This window comes from Apium graveolens, chromosome 3 (assembly GCF_009905375.1).
Source record: "Apium graveolens cultivar Ventura chromosome 3, ASM990537v1, whole genome shotgun sequence".
NCBI classification, from domain to species: domain Eukaryota; kingdom Viridiplantae; phylum Streptophyta; class Magnoliopsida; order Apiales; family Apiaceae; genus Apium; species Apium graveolens.
The window spans coordinates 277291184-277304113 of record NC_133649.1 but is presented as its reverse complement, the minus strand read 5'-3'; the positions used below and the strand labels follow the sequence as shown (position 1 = coordinate 277304113).

Genomic DNA, 12930 nt, shown 5'->3' with positions numbered 1-12930 from the left:
TTGTAAACATTCGATTATAATATTTGTGAATAAGTTCATTAAAATAATTTGTGAACAAATTCGTCAATATTATAATTTATTAATATAACTTGTGAATAAATTTGTGAATCACTAGGTATATGTGCTCGTAAATATGTTATGAACACGCGCTGTAATATTTAGTGAATAATTGTTTATTTTTATATACAAATAAATTTAACAATTTATTTAATTAATTTACTATTTTTATCATTTTTATAATATTTTTAAATTTATAGGATTTAAATTATAATACATGTAATTTGTAAATATACAACTATTTTATTTAACTTCGTAATTTAATCAAAATCAAAGTGCTAAACACGCAAATTTATATGTTTGTTTGTAAGGTTTTCAAATTTTATTTAAGTTTATCTTTTTATTTTTAAGAAAATAAACAAACGAAACTCATGTAAAAATTGAGGAATGTAGAGAACAAATACGTAAACTGAATTATTTATATTAATAACTCGTGAACAATATTCATGACTTGTTCTAAATCAAGTTTGAGTTCGATATTTTTGTAATGAGATAAAAAGTCCCATTGAAAATACTAAACTACCCCTATTTTTAATATTTATATAAAATATGTGTTTTTTGGGAATCAAACTCAAGTTGTTTCATTGTTCTATACAACCTTATACCACTATACCATATTGTCACATATGTTTTTATCATACACCGAAAACTCTCATTTGTTGAAGCGGGGCATAGTGCGACATAATATGTAACTGTGTTAAATGAATATTTTATTTAATTTTAAAGATAGCTACCTGAATACCGCAAAAAAAAATATTGTTACTTGAATATTTGTACAATTAATCTTAAAGAACTGAATTACATATATAAAGTTAGACATAGTACATAAATGGATTATTATCTTACTTATTATTATTTTTTTAGTTTGAAAATATATCTCATATATTTTTAACATATTTTTTATTATAAAAAGTAATTAAAATGTACATATATAATTTTTAACGAAAATATTGAAAATAGAATCGTCTATATATAAATAATCTAGATTGGTATTAAATATTTAGATAAATTCGAATTATAATGAGTCAATAAATTTTTAGTTTATTTTGAATTTGAAATCAGAACTTGGCCTATTGTTCAAAAAATACCCGAAATTTGATTACATGACCAGCCGAAAAACATTGTCACATTCTACGTTTAGTAAATTTATATTACAAGTTCGGTAAGAATATCTTACCAATAATGTGATTTTTTTTAATATCTTATATTAATATAAATTAATGTGTTTGAGGTATTTATAAGATCAAGTCGATTGATTATTTGTATTAAAATTACTAACTTCACTGGTAACGTATTAGTGTTTTGGGACTTGTCCCAATTTTAAAAATATTTGAAATTTGATACGAGATCTCACAAGATTTGTTAAAATTAGGATGATATATTAAATCGATTTATTTTTTATTTTTCACTTTAAAAAAACTAGCATTTAAAAAAAATATTTTAGATAAACAATATTCATTGATCAGGATAATATTGTACAAATATTTTGAATTATTTTAATATTTTGAATTATTCAAATAAAAGTTATATGTATATTATATTGTAGCATTTGATTCAAGAAAAAATGACCAAAATACCTCTTTTTAGATGTTCTTTTGCCCAAAATACCCATTCTGGAAAAAGGTGCCCGAAATACCCACTAGATACTCCACCGATACTGGAGTATCAGGATAATACGCCAATTTCAATGGAGTATCAGGATTATACTCCTTTGTCAGTAGAGTATCATGGCAGATACTCCTATGTCAGTGGAGTATCAGTCCGGATACTCCTTTACCAGTGGAGTATCAGTCTTGATACTCCTTTCCCAGTGGAGTATCACTTTTAATTTTTTTAATAAAATATTTTTAAAAAATAAAATTAAAATTTTAAAATTTTAGATGATACTCCACTGACAAAGGAGTATGTGGGTGGATACTCCACTGACAAAGGAGTATATGGGTGGATACTCCACTGACAAAGGAGTATCATCCTGATACTCCCATGTCACTGGAGTATCCACCGGATACTCCACTGAAAATGAAGTATATGGTGGGTATTTTGGACAGCTTAAAATTCTGGTGGGTATTTTGGGCGATTATTATTTAAAAATGGTTATTTTGGTTTTTCACCCTTGATTCAATGCATTTTATACTATTTATATATATATTAAGATTGTTCATTATTTGAAAGAATTAACCATTCACTTATTTATAAAACTTTATCGAATTGAAAAATATTTAATTTTAGGATAATACTATACAATATCTCAAATTATTATATAAATATTATAGTTGTAATAAAAGAAACTTAAATAGTTTAAAATAAATATATTTACAGATTTTACTTCAAAATCTTGAAATAAATCATGAACATCAATAATCTTACGATATATAATTTATTTTTATGTTACAATCATGATTGATACTCGGTCGCGTAAAAAATAGATATGAATTGTTTATCAGTGATAATGTGAATACCATATATAAATTATTGCAATTTACATAATTTTAAATTTTAAATAATTATAAATACATGTTATTTAAGTAATCAATTGACTCACTAGATGTTAATAATGATTATAAATGTACATAAATCAAATATTTAGCATATAAATAATTGAAACCATCGTAATTTCCTAAGAAATGTAACATACGATAATTTACATGCTAACACAAACACATATAACTTAATCAAATTTTGTTAACATGAGTGTAAAAACTAACATTTTTCCATACATACATACGTTGAATTTCAAAAATTAACATTTTTCATTAAAATCAACTTTTATATTAACAGTAATGTAAATTTTATATTATTGTATATTATGATTGCAAGTAATTCTGAAGTCAGTTATTCATTTTTCATCTTTTAAAATTGAGTAAATTAATTGTAAGTTAGTAGAGAACTCAGTAATAATATAGACCAGTACATATAGTTTATTTAAATAAAATTCAAAATTTTGGTCAATTTTATATTCAACGTAAATGTTAATTTTTAACTTTTTCTTTGTAAACATACCAACGACATTGTACATATTAAGTTTAATTGTTTCATTTTAAACGTACACTGACTACCATGTTTATATTCATTCATTAAATACAAATTTTACAACACAAACAAGAATATATATATATTTTGTTTAATGAGTTATATGGAAACGTTGTTTAATTAATAATGTTTTGTATGAAAATGATACACAATTGATAAACAATTAACTTAAATTTTCATGTTCGTTAGACATTATACAACATTTACAAATAAGAAAATAACTAAAAATATTATAATTACATATATAAAAAAAACTTTAGAAAATAACTCCTGCACGGGTTAGTATGATAGTTTGTAATAATAGAATTAACCCTCTACATATAAAAATACTCTTGACTTGGAATCGAAAACTCACTTAACTTAAAATAATTATATAAAATTAATTTTAGGATACTTAAACCTTTATTTAATTAGCCCAAATTTTCTTATCCGCTTCAGGGAAACTCAATTCCAAAGGTAACATTTTTCAGTATTTAATCTGCTCAATCAATGCCCATGTGTTTGTGACACATAATTCCCCACTAGGGTTTTCAGGACTGTATTTGTGTTTAGTATATTTACTTTCCGCTTATGTTTGTTTAATTGAATTTAATTTAAAACCCTGGAAAGGAAAATGATACAGCATTGAAGTTGTTATTTTACTAGTTACTTGAAAGCCTAATGTTGGAATGTTATCTAATGTGAACTAAATATGAGTTCTATTGCTTCCCTAGCTAGTTTAGGGAGTGTTTGTACTTGTTTAACTCCCCAACTTGAGGGATCACATTCATTTGTTGGTCGTGTTTCGTTTTCTAGAATTTTTTTCTAGTTCTCGAAATTTAAGGTTTGAGAAGAAATGGAAGTATGTGTCTATATGTAAATGCTTGATTACCACCAAGTACATTGCTGATCAAGTGACTTCTGTATCATTTGATTCTACGGTAGTAATAAGGGTAAGAGTGATCTCATTTTAAAGAAAACTCCCGGACCTTGGTTAAGCCCCTTTGAGGCATCAATACTGTGAAGTTGGAACCTTTAAAACCTAGTGGGGAAAATGATAAGTTAATTGCTAAAGATGAAGAGTGGAGTAAGGTGATCGAGTCATTGGGTGAGGTATTAGTGAAGGCTGAGAAACTACACACAGTAAGAAAGCAGTTACACCAGCTAGAAAGCCACCAACGTCTAGTACAAGCACCAAGCAAAGAAAAGGTGCAGCGGTTACTCCTGGTGCATTTAAGAAGACAAAGACTTTGAAAAGTGTGTGGCAGAAGGGAAGCCCGATTGCCACAGTTCAAAAGGTAGTTAAAAAACAACCAAAGCATTTCAACGTTAACAATGGAGAACCAAGTCCAACTACAATAACAGTGGAAAAGGTTCCTCCTGCTCCTTTAAGACCACCTGCAGCTCTAAAGCCGGTAACTAACAGACGTGTTATCTTGACAGGCATTGGTGCAGAAACAAAGTCACCAGCTGTTGAAACCACCTCAGCTGCAAAGGCAAAGAAACACAAGCCAATATTGATTGACAAGTTTGCATCTAAAAAGGCTGTGGTAGATCCTTTAATTTCACAATCTGTGTTGGCACTTCCCAACCTGGAAGAAAAGCCTCTACGCCTAGGAGGTTTAAGGATGAGTTCCATAGAAAATCTGCTCTATCTGAAGGTTCACAAAGGCGTGTGGATAAGAACGATATCCTTGACGAGGAGGCATCAGAACTTGATGTTTCTATCCGTGGTGCTATTACAGCTAGGAAAGCAGCTAGGCTTCAGGCATCTAGGGATGCCAAACCGGTGAAAGTTGAAATTTTGGAGGTAGCAGAAGATGGCATGTTGATTGAGGAGTTAGCCTACAACTTGGTCATCAGTGAAGGTGACATTTTTCGTTTTTTATACTCAAAGAGGATTAAGCCTGGCCGCGTGCAAACTCTTGACAAAGATATTGTGAAGATGGTCCGCCAAGAGTATAATGTGGAAGTACTTGATGCTGCCCCATTTAGATTGGAGCAAATGGCAAAAAAGAAGGAAATCTTTGATGAAGAAGACTTGGACAAATTAGAACATAGACCACCAGTGCTCACTATAATGGGTCATGTGGATCACGGAAAGGTAGAGGGTTTGTCTCTAATCTACAATTCAACTTTGGTTGTAACTAATTTGTAAAGTGTTTGCTAATACATTTAATGCTGTCCGTTTGCAGACAACCTTGTTGGACCATATTCGAAAGACCAAGGTATATATTGAAGCTTTATAATCTCTTGTTCTTGTCATTAATGATACTCAAATTGCATTTACAATTATTAGCTTGCTTAGACGCTTATGCTCCCCATAAATATTAGAAATAGTAAAAAGACTTACACTTATAGTGTGTAAGAATAACAAACAAGATGATAATACATTTCACACGTCAAGTTTTATCTAGATTTTGAATGTTCTACATTTACCCATAGTTTCGGTTTTAAAATTTAAAGACATTTACAGGTTGCAGCATCTGAAGCTGGAGGTATTACACAAGGAATCGGGGCTTATAAGGTTCAAGTACCTATCGACGGAAAGTTTCAACCATGTGTTTTTCTAGATACTCCCGGACATGAGGTATTTTTTTTTGTATTAAGTTACATTAACAGAAGAATTAATGATTTAGTTATTACAATAGGTAATCTCAATCTCCTAAAGACGTATTTGTTCTTTTGCTCGTTTAGGCTTTTGGGGCGATGAGAGCTCGTGGAGCAAGAGTCACAGACATTGCTATAATTGTAGTTGCAGCTGATGATGGGGTTCGCCCCCAAACTAATGAGGCCATAGCTCATGCTAAAGCGGCTGGAGTGCCAATTGTGGTTGCCATTAACAAGGTTTTTTTTAAAAAAAAAAATTATTGCCGTCTTATATGTTATAGTTCGCTTTCTGTTTATATCTCATAGTTGCGCGCCTCCAGATAGATAAAGATGGCGCTAATCCAGAGCAGGTAATGCAAGAGCTTTCCTCAATTGGTTTAATGCCAGAAGACTGGGGTGGTGACATCCCAATGGTTCAAGTTCGTAAAATGATACATCTAATAAATACTGAATTATCTGGTGACTTTTATAATATCTTTTAAACTACTCTTTTCTTCTTTTGGGTGCTACCTTTATTAGATCAGTGCTCTGAAAGGAGAGAATGTAGATGATCTTATGGAAATTGTCATGCTTGTTGCGGAGGTCAGTTACTTTCTATTCGTGCCAAAACTATCCACCTCATACACAGTGACTTCCAGTATCGGCAAATTAAGTCTTTTTCTTAGATACATTATGTTTATGAAGGCCTTTTCAACGAGGCTCGTGTTAGGTGAAGTCCATATTTTATTTATTCATTTAACTTTTTACTAAAACTGAGACAGGATTGAAAGAATGCCTTACTTTCATGGCTTGTATTGATTTTTTGCTTTCTAAGAAATACATGTATTCCTAATTCTTTTCGATTCTAGTTAGAAGAGTTGACGGCTAATCCTCACGGAAATGCCAAAGGCAAGGTCATTGAGGCAGGTCTTGATAATCTAAAGGACCAGTAGCTACATTCATTGTGCATAAGGGCACACTCAAAAAAGGGGATATAATAGTTTCTGGTGAAGCTTTTGGAAAGGCGAATGAATACATATGAAACTAAAACCTGCTTGTATGGTAATATAATGCCTTTTTTTTTCACCTAATGTCGATAAATTATTTTTTATGGCTATCACACAATACGTGTATTTAAAGCTTTGTTCATTTTTATGTGGTTAGGTGCGTGCTTTGTTCGATGACGATGGAAAGCTAGGCCCTCATTTCCAATACAGGTTTGGAATCTATTACGGCAGCTTTTGTTTTCCCCGTTATATTTATTTTTCTGATTTTCTATGTCATAAACAATCTGGAGAGAGATGCAACGGGCATTATGAGCTAGATCTGCTTTTGCATAGCAGAGTTCTATGTATTCTCAATCTCTGTTATGTGTGCAATGTGCATTATTTTTTATAAGCTGAGCTGTGATACGGGCGAGGTCTGTTGGTGTAGCATCTGTATACTAGATGAATGTAGAGGTAGCTTAAGGGTCCTCTGAATGCAAAACGCGCGGAACAAAAACTTCAGATCTCCATAGAAGCATAGCGATGGCAATAAGTTTGAGTATCCATATCAAATAAAGTCTGTCAAAACTCCTTTTTTCCTTTTTATAGGATCCTTTATATGTAGTTTCCATGCTCATTAATTATGAAATTCACAAATATAACTTCCTCCAAAAAAGCCAAGTAAAGAGTTCTTCTTTAAAGTTCCCATCGCATGTTCTTTTAATGTAAAAGTCTATATTTCTTGCTATGTAAATTGATTTCTTAGTATATTTTCGACAATTTTCTCCAAGTCATTGGATTGAATAATGTTCCGAATGCTGGCAATGAGTTTGAGGTTGTTTGTACCCTTAATATTGCAAGAGAAAGGGCAGAGTCAAGAGCCGAATCAATACGACTTGAACGCATTTCAGCTAAAGCAGGAGATGGAAAGGTTACACTTTCATCCTTCGCTTCAGCTGTTTCGTCAAGAACTGGTTTAGATTTGCACCAACTGGTTATCATAATGAAGGTTGATCTTCAGGTAAGCATGACAAATATTTCAGGGAAACATCTGATGTTACTTTTAGTTAGGATATCATTACCTCTGCCCCCCCCTCTCCTGGGAAAAATGTGAAATGAAAGTAATTTCTGCGCTCTTTTCAAAAAAGTTAATAATTAAGTACTGATGTGATTTGCCTACAAAGAAGTTAGAGCCTCAAACTTAGAGGGATGTCAGGGAACTATACTAAAGATGACAGGGCATAGGTGTTATTTTTATCCTTTGGCCTCTTCTTGTGAGTAATTTAAGGTAAGGATGTAATGATCTATATAGAGATTGGAAGGATGCACTTCTACGAATGTTAATGTATATTATCTTCTTTACTGTTAACAGTTAATAGTAAGATCGATATATAAATGGATAGTAAATCAGAGTCATCGGATAACTTGTTTAGATTCTACGTGCTTACAATATTATTTGCATTCGCAAGAAAATTAACATGCATGTAGTTTCAATCAGATGCATTGTTGTCTTTTATTTTATACATTCCATGTACCTTGTCTCCTATATAGTTTTCAATATCAACTGCTTGTAGTTTATTTCATTTATGATTTATATTTACTCGAATTATGTCAAATTTCTCTAGGGATCTGTTGAGGCCATCAGACAAGATCTACAGGTGCTTCCACAAGATAATGTCACTATGAAGTTCCTCCTGCAAGCAACTAGGGATGTCGGCAAAAGCTATATTGATCTTGCAGTAGCTAGTAAAGCAATTGTTATTGGATTTAATGTCAGAGCACGAGTTTCTATTAAGAGCTATGCTGATATTGAAAGGAGTTGAGATCCGACTATACAAAGTTATATATGAACTCATTGATGATGTGCGAACTGCAATGGAGGGACTCCTGGAGACTGTTGAGGTATATTCAGATTATTGACCTATTTTGTTCATTTACCTAATTTTAGGTTCCTTATTAAGTCTATATAAACTTTGGTATGCGGCTATATATTAATGGTATAGCCTTCAATAAAAATCAGAAACGATAACAAAGTTATTATTATCAAGATTAATATTAACATCAACATTAATATAAACAATAGAGTTTACCTTTTAATTAATTAATATTAACATTAATAGTTTCCTTTCCATTTGGTGGGGGAAAGGGAGAGGAAATGACCGATGTTCTAGTAGTGAAAGATTGTGGAATTCGAGTTGTTAGAAAGGGTAAAACAGGTCTTCGTTGGAGTTCTCAATTCTTTGAGACGGATTAAGGAGGCTGTGAAAGAGGTATTCCTATAAAATTCTTTCTTTCTCAAGTTTGATTCTACCTTCTTTTGACCTGAGCGTAATTGTATGACAGAACCAGATCGCAATTTTCTTACTCTAAACTTGCAGAAAAAAAATACGAATAACGTGGTATATTGACCCCACTTGCAATGTATCTGGAATCTGTTAATACTTTTGGCTACTGTTTAGCAGCTGTCTATGATTTTAGGAGAAGTTCTTCACTTGATAATCCCCCACCCCAAGCACAGTGTAACTGTATCTGGGTAGTACCATCTATTACCAATTCGGACAGTTAAATGCGGGGTTAGAGTGTGGCATTGGGATTGATAATTTCGTTGATTGGGAGGTCGGAGACACATTGGAGGCTTTCAACACAGTGCACAAGCACCAAACACTTGAAGAGGCATCAGCGGCTTTGGTTGCTTGGCCGGAATTGGAAATAACACACAAATATAACATATAACTTAGCCTCCAGCATGGCGTTTCAGTCCGACCTGATAGACGGGTAAAATTGACTCCTAACAGCTTGACAGCATCCAGCAGGTGCGATATCTATGAGCCTGCTGAACCCCAACAGTCCTAGCGCAAGATCTTGGCTTTAACAGAGACCGAATGAAAGTGATGTATGCTAATCAAATTGTAAATAGTAATGTATGTTACATTTAAGCTTCTTTCTGTAAAGGACAATGGCACACTGACAAACTAGCTGTTACATAAAAATCGAACTATGTAAACAAACCGAAGGAATGAAGATGAGATTTCCAATATGCATCATATCTTTTACTGGTACTAACAATCACGCACGGAGAGACATAATATGTATGAACGTATGTTTGTTTATTGAGTTTCAAATATCGATCAATGCTGAGAAATTGTGTAGAGAACAATGATAAAATGATTGAATCCTGTGTTTTAAATGAACGAGAGCAGAATAATGTGTCAAATTCGTTGTATAGCAATGTTGTCCGTAAACAAAAGAACTACAGAAGCATATATAACACTTGTAAAAAAAAGTAGTTTGAATGGGATTAAAGTTTAAACATGTTACTGTTATAACATCATACTCAGAAGACACAGTTAAGCATTTCCCTAACAAGAGGACCACTAAACAAGAACAGAACACAAGCACAAACTAAGGAAAAGAAAGACACTAACAAAGATGCTCCCACCCAAACTAGCACTCAACTTGTACAACTCAAATTCCCATCTTCTGTTTGAGAGTATTAACAAAGTCAATAACTCTCTTGGGGTCCGGAAGGGCCTTGGCAACACTTTCCCTCTCCAAACACCTCTTCACCCATGCCATCAACTTGGGGCATTCAGCTTCAATACTAAAGTTACCGCCCTCATAGGCTTCAAACCAGCTAGAGTAACCAACAAGTGCAATATCCAGAAACCCGAAAGTTTCACCACCGAAATAAGGCTTGTCACCCAGCTCATTTTCCAGCAATTTCAGACTATCAATCAAATCCTTCTTCCCCGCCTCTTGTTCTTCCCCTTTCGTGGTCCATGTCTTCCTCCCAGCATCATAGAGCTGCCCATTTAATTTAATTAATAAACAAGTTTGATACATAACGCCAAAACTACTTATTTAATATATAGATAGAGAGATCTAAAGTGGTACCTTCTTGTCGATAAAATCAGCCCAGAACCTAGCTTGGGCTCTCTGGTAAGGATCAACAGGTAACAAAGGAGCTTTGTCGGTCCAAACTTCATCGATGTACTGAACGATAATAAGGGACTCGCATATAGACTTCCCGTTGTGAATAAGAACTGGTATTTTCTTGAAAATTGGGTTCGAATTAAGGAGAAGAGAGCTCTTGTTCCTTAAATCTTCCTCAACATATTCGTATGTTACGCCTTTTTCAGCTAGTGTCCATTCTAACTCTCATACCAAACATACTTGCCCAGTAATCCAACAGAACAACCTCATTTGCCATTATTAGTGCTTGTGGTTTTGTTTGAAGTTGGAAAGAAAATTGAAAATGCAAGAAAGAATGCAATTATTGATATGAAGTAACACTAGTGGATTGCTGCATTTATAGATCAAGTTTGGTTGTTTTTATAGATATATTTTTATATTTTTGTTTATAACAATAGATGGGTCCATTTTTGGTTCACATTGTCTACAATATTCTAGGACCTTCTTAAGATGATTCTCGATTTAATGTAAAATGGAGAAAAATTTTATTTATGAAATATGTTAAAAATATAAAAGTTAAATATGCATTACAACACTAGTGATATAGAAAGGGGAATATTACATATGTCAACCACCCTCTCCATGAAAAGTTTTCCTATTATATGCTATTAAGCTATAGAAAATATCTTGCCTAGCCTTTTTTAAATGTCTACGATATTTTGTTAAAGTTTGACAAATATTTAACTATTATTGTGTAGTATATGCAATTTCCTTCTTTCATACTACCTTCGTCCCAACCATTTTTATATAAATGGTTTGGACACCAAGGACAAGAAATTGATTAAAATAATATTAGTTTTGGTAAGGTGTGGGATGAGAGAGAAATAAAAATTATAATTTAGTAAGAAAAAGTATAAAATTGGGTAAAGTGGTGGGAGCTATCAATATTTAATTAATAAAGTGAGTGTAGTGGGAGAAAGTAATGGATGTGATTGATTTTTATATTATTAAATTCTTATTCAAAAAAGAAAAGTGTATAGAAATGAATGGACAGAGAGTAGTTATTAAGTAATTCAATTATATAAAACAAGGGGTTTTATTGATTATATTTTTTATATTTGAATATATGTCCAAGGTGTCTCATAAAAATTTATAAAAAAGCCCAATTTAAATAATCTCTACATTTATTTTAATTAATGAATACATATTATTTTTTTATAATAATGAGTATATATTATTATAAATATCAGGATAAGCGATGATCGAATTCAAGAATTTGATAATATTTTAAATAATTTAGTCATGCATTTTAAAGCAGCGGAACAAAGTCAGAAAGGAGGAAAAATTGTAAAACAGCCGCAGCACCATCATTTCCATGTGTACAGGGAAAAAAGTACAAAATTGGTCGATGGGTGCTGAATATTTATTTGATTTGTTATCAAAAAAATTAGCATAAAAATTAAAAAATATGTATAAAATATTGAAAAAATTATTTTTTAATATATAAAAAGGAGATAGTGGGGTAAAAGTAATATAGAAAAGAAGGAAAATAGGAGATCCGTTAATTATATTTTTAATAAGTTTTAAATATAAAAAAATAAATAAGACATCCGGAAAAAAACCGTAAATAAATAAAAAGTCCACATAGAGTCTGTACCTCAGGGGACTGTAAGAGTAAAATTACATTGACATATTTGAATGGTTGGTGATTGCACAGCATAATCATATCTACTTCCTCCGTGGCTTATTGCTTTACACTGCAATTGATTAAATATCAACTACGTATGCAATGATATCATATTTGGTATCTCTTTCTCGATCTTTGTCATTCATTTTCTCAACAACTTTCTAATATATCAATCAACACCTAGAAAGCAGGGATCTTCTCTGGGATGAAGAACTACATATCCCTACGGGATACGTCACGTGACGTGTTGGAGCGTTTATGGGTGGGGGTGCTTGGGGGTGCGGGAAAGGGGATGCGGCAGTGGCAATTTTTGTAAATAATCAACAGTTGACTAAAGTCAAAGACAAATAAAAATCATGCTTAATCCAATCTGATTTATGTGTTTACTCAGCCTACAACCATGCACTAGTGTACAACCATGCACTAGTGTACCCTGATTTCATTAATTATTAGTTATTACCAATGGACATGTGTAGGTATTATAGCAACGCATGGCTTAGTGCAGCTCCGGACCGCCTTCCTCCTCATCAAGATATTGAGTTGTCCGATGAAAGAAATAGGTGCATCAAAAGATACTTTTCGGATGGGGATGCAAGGAAAGCTGTAAATGCAGAATTTGCTCGATTTTCTAGACAAATGGACAACTTTGGTAGTGTAGACTCTATTGTAGATAGATGCACCGAGGATTCT

The 12930-nt window shown here is 32.3% G+C and overlaps 2 pseudogenes; one reads left to right on the top strand and one right to left on the bottom strand.

Moving 5' to 3' along the window:
• The first annotated feature begins 3778 nt into the window (after positions 1-3778).
• On the top strand, positions 3779-9672 carry LOC141715057 (translation initiation factor IF-2, chloroplastic-like; annotated as a pseudogene).
• Positions 9673-9912: 240 nt separating this feature from the next.
• On the bottom strand, positions 9913-10936 carry LOC141713391 (putative glutathione S-transferase; annotated as a pseudogene).
• Between the last annotated feature and the right edge of the window lie 1994 nt (positions 10937-12930).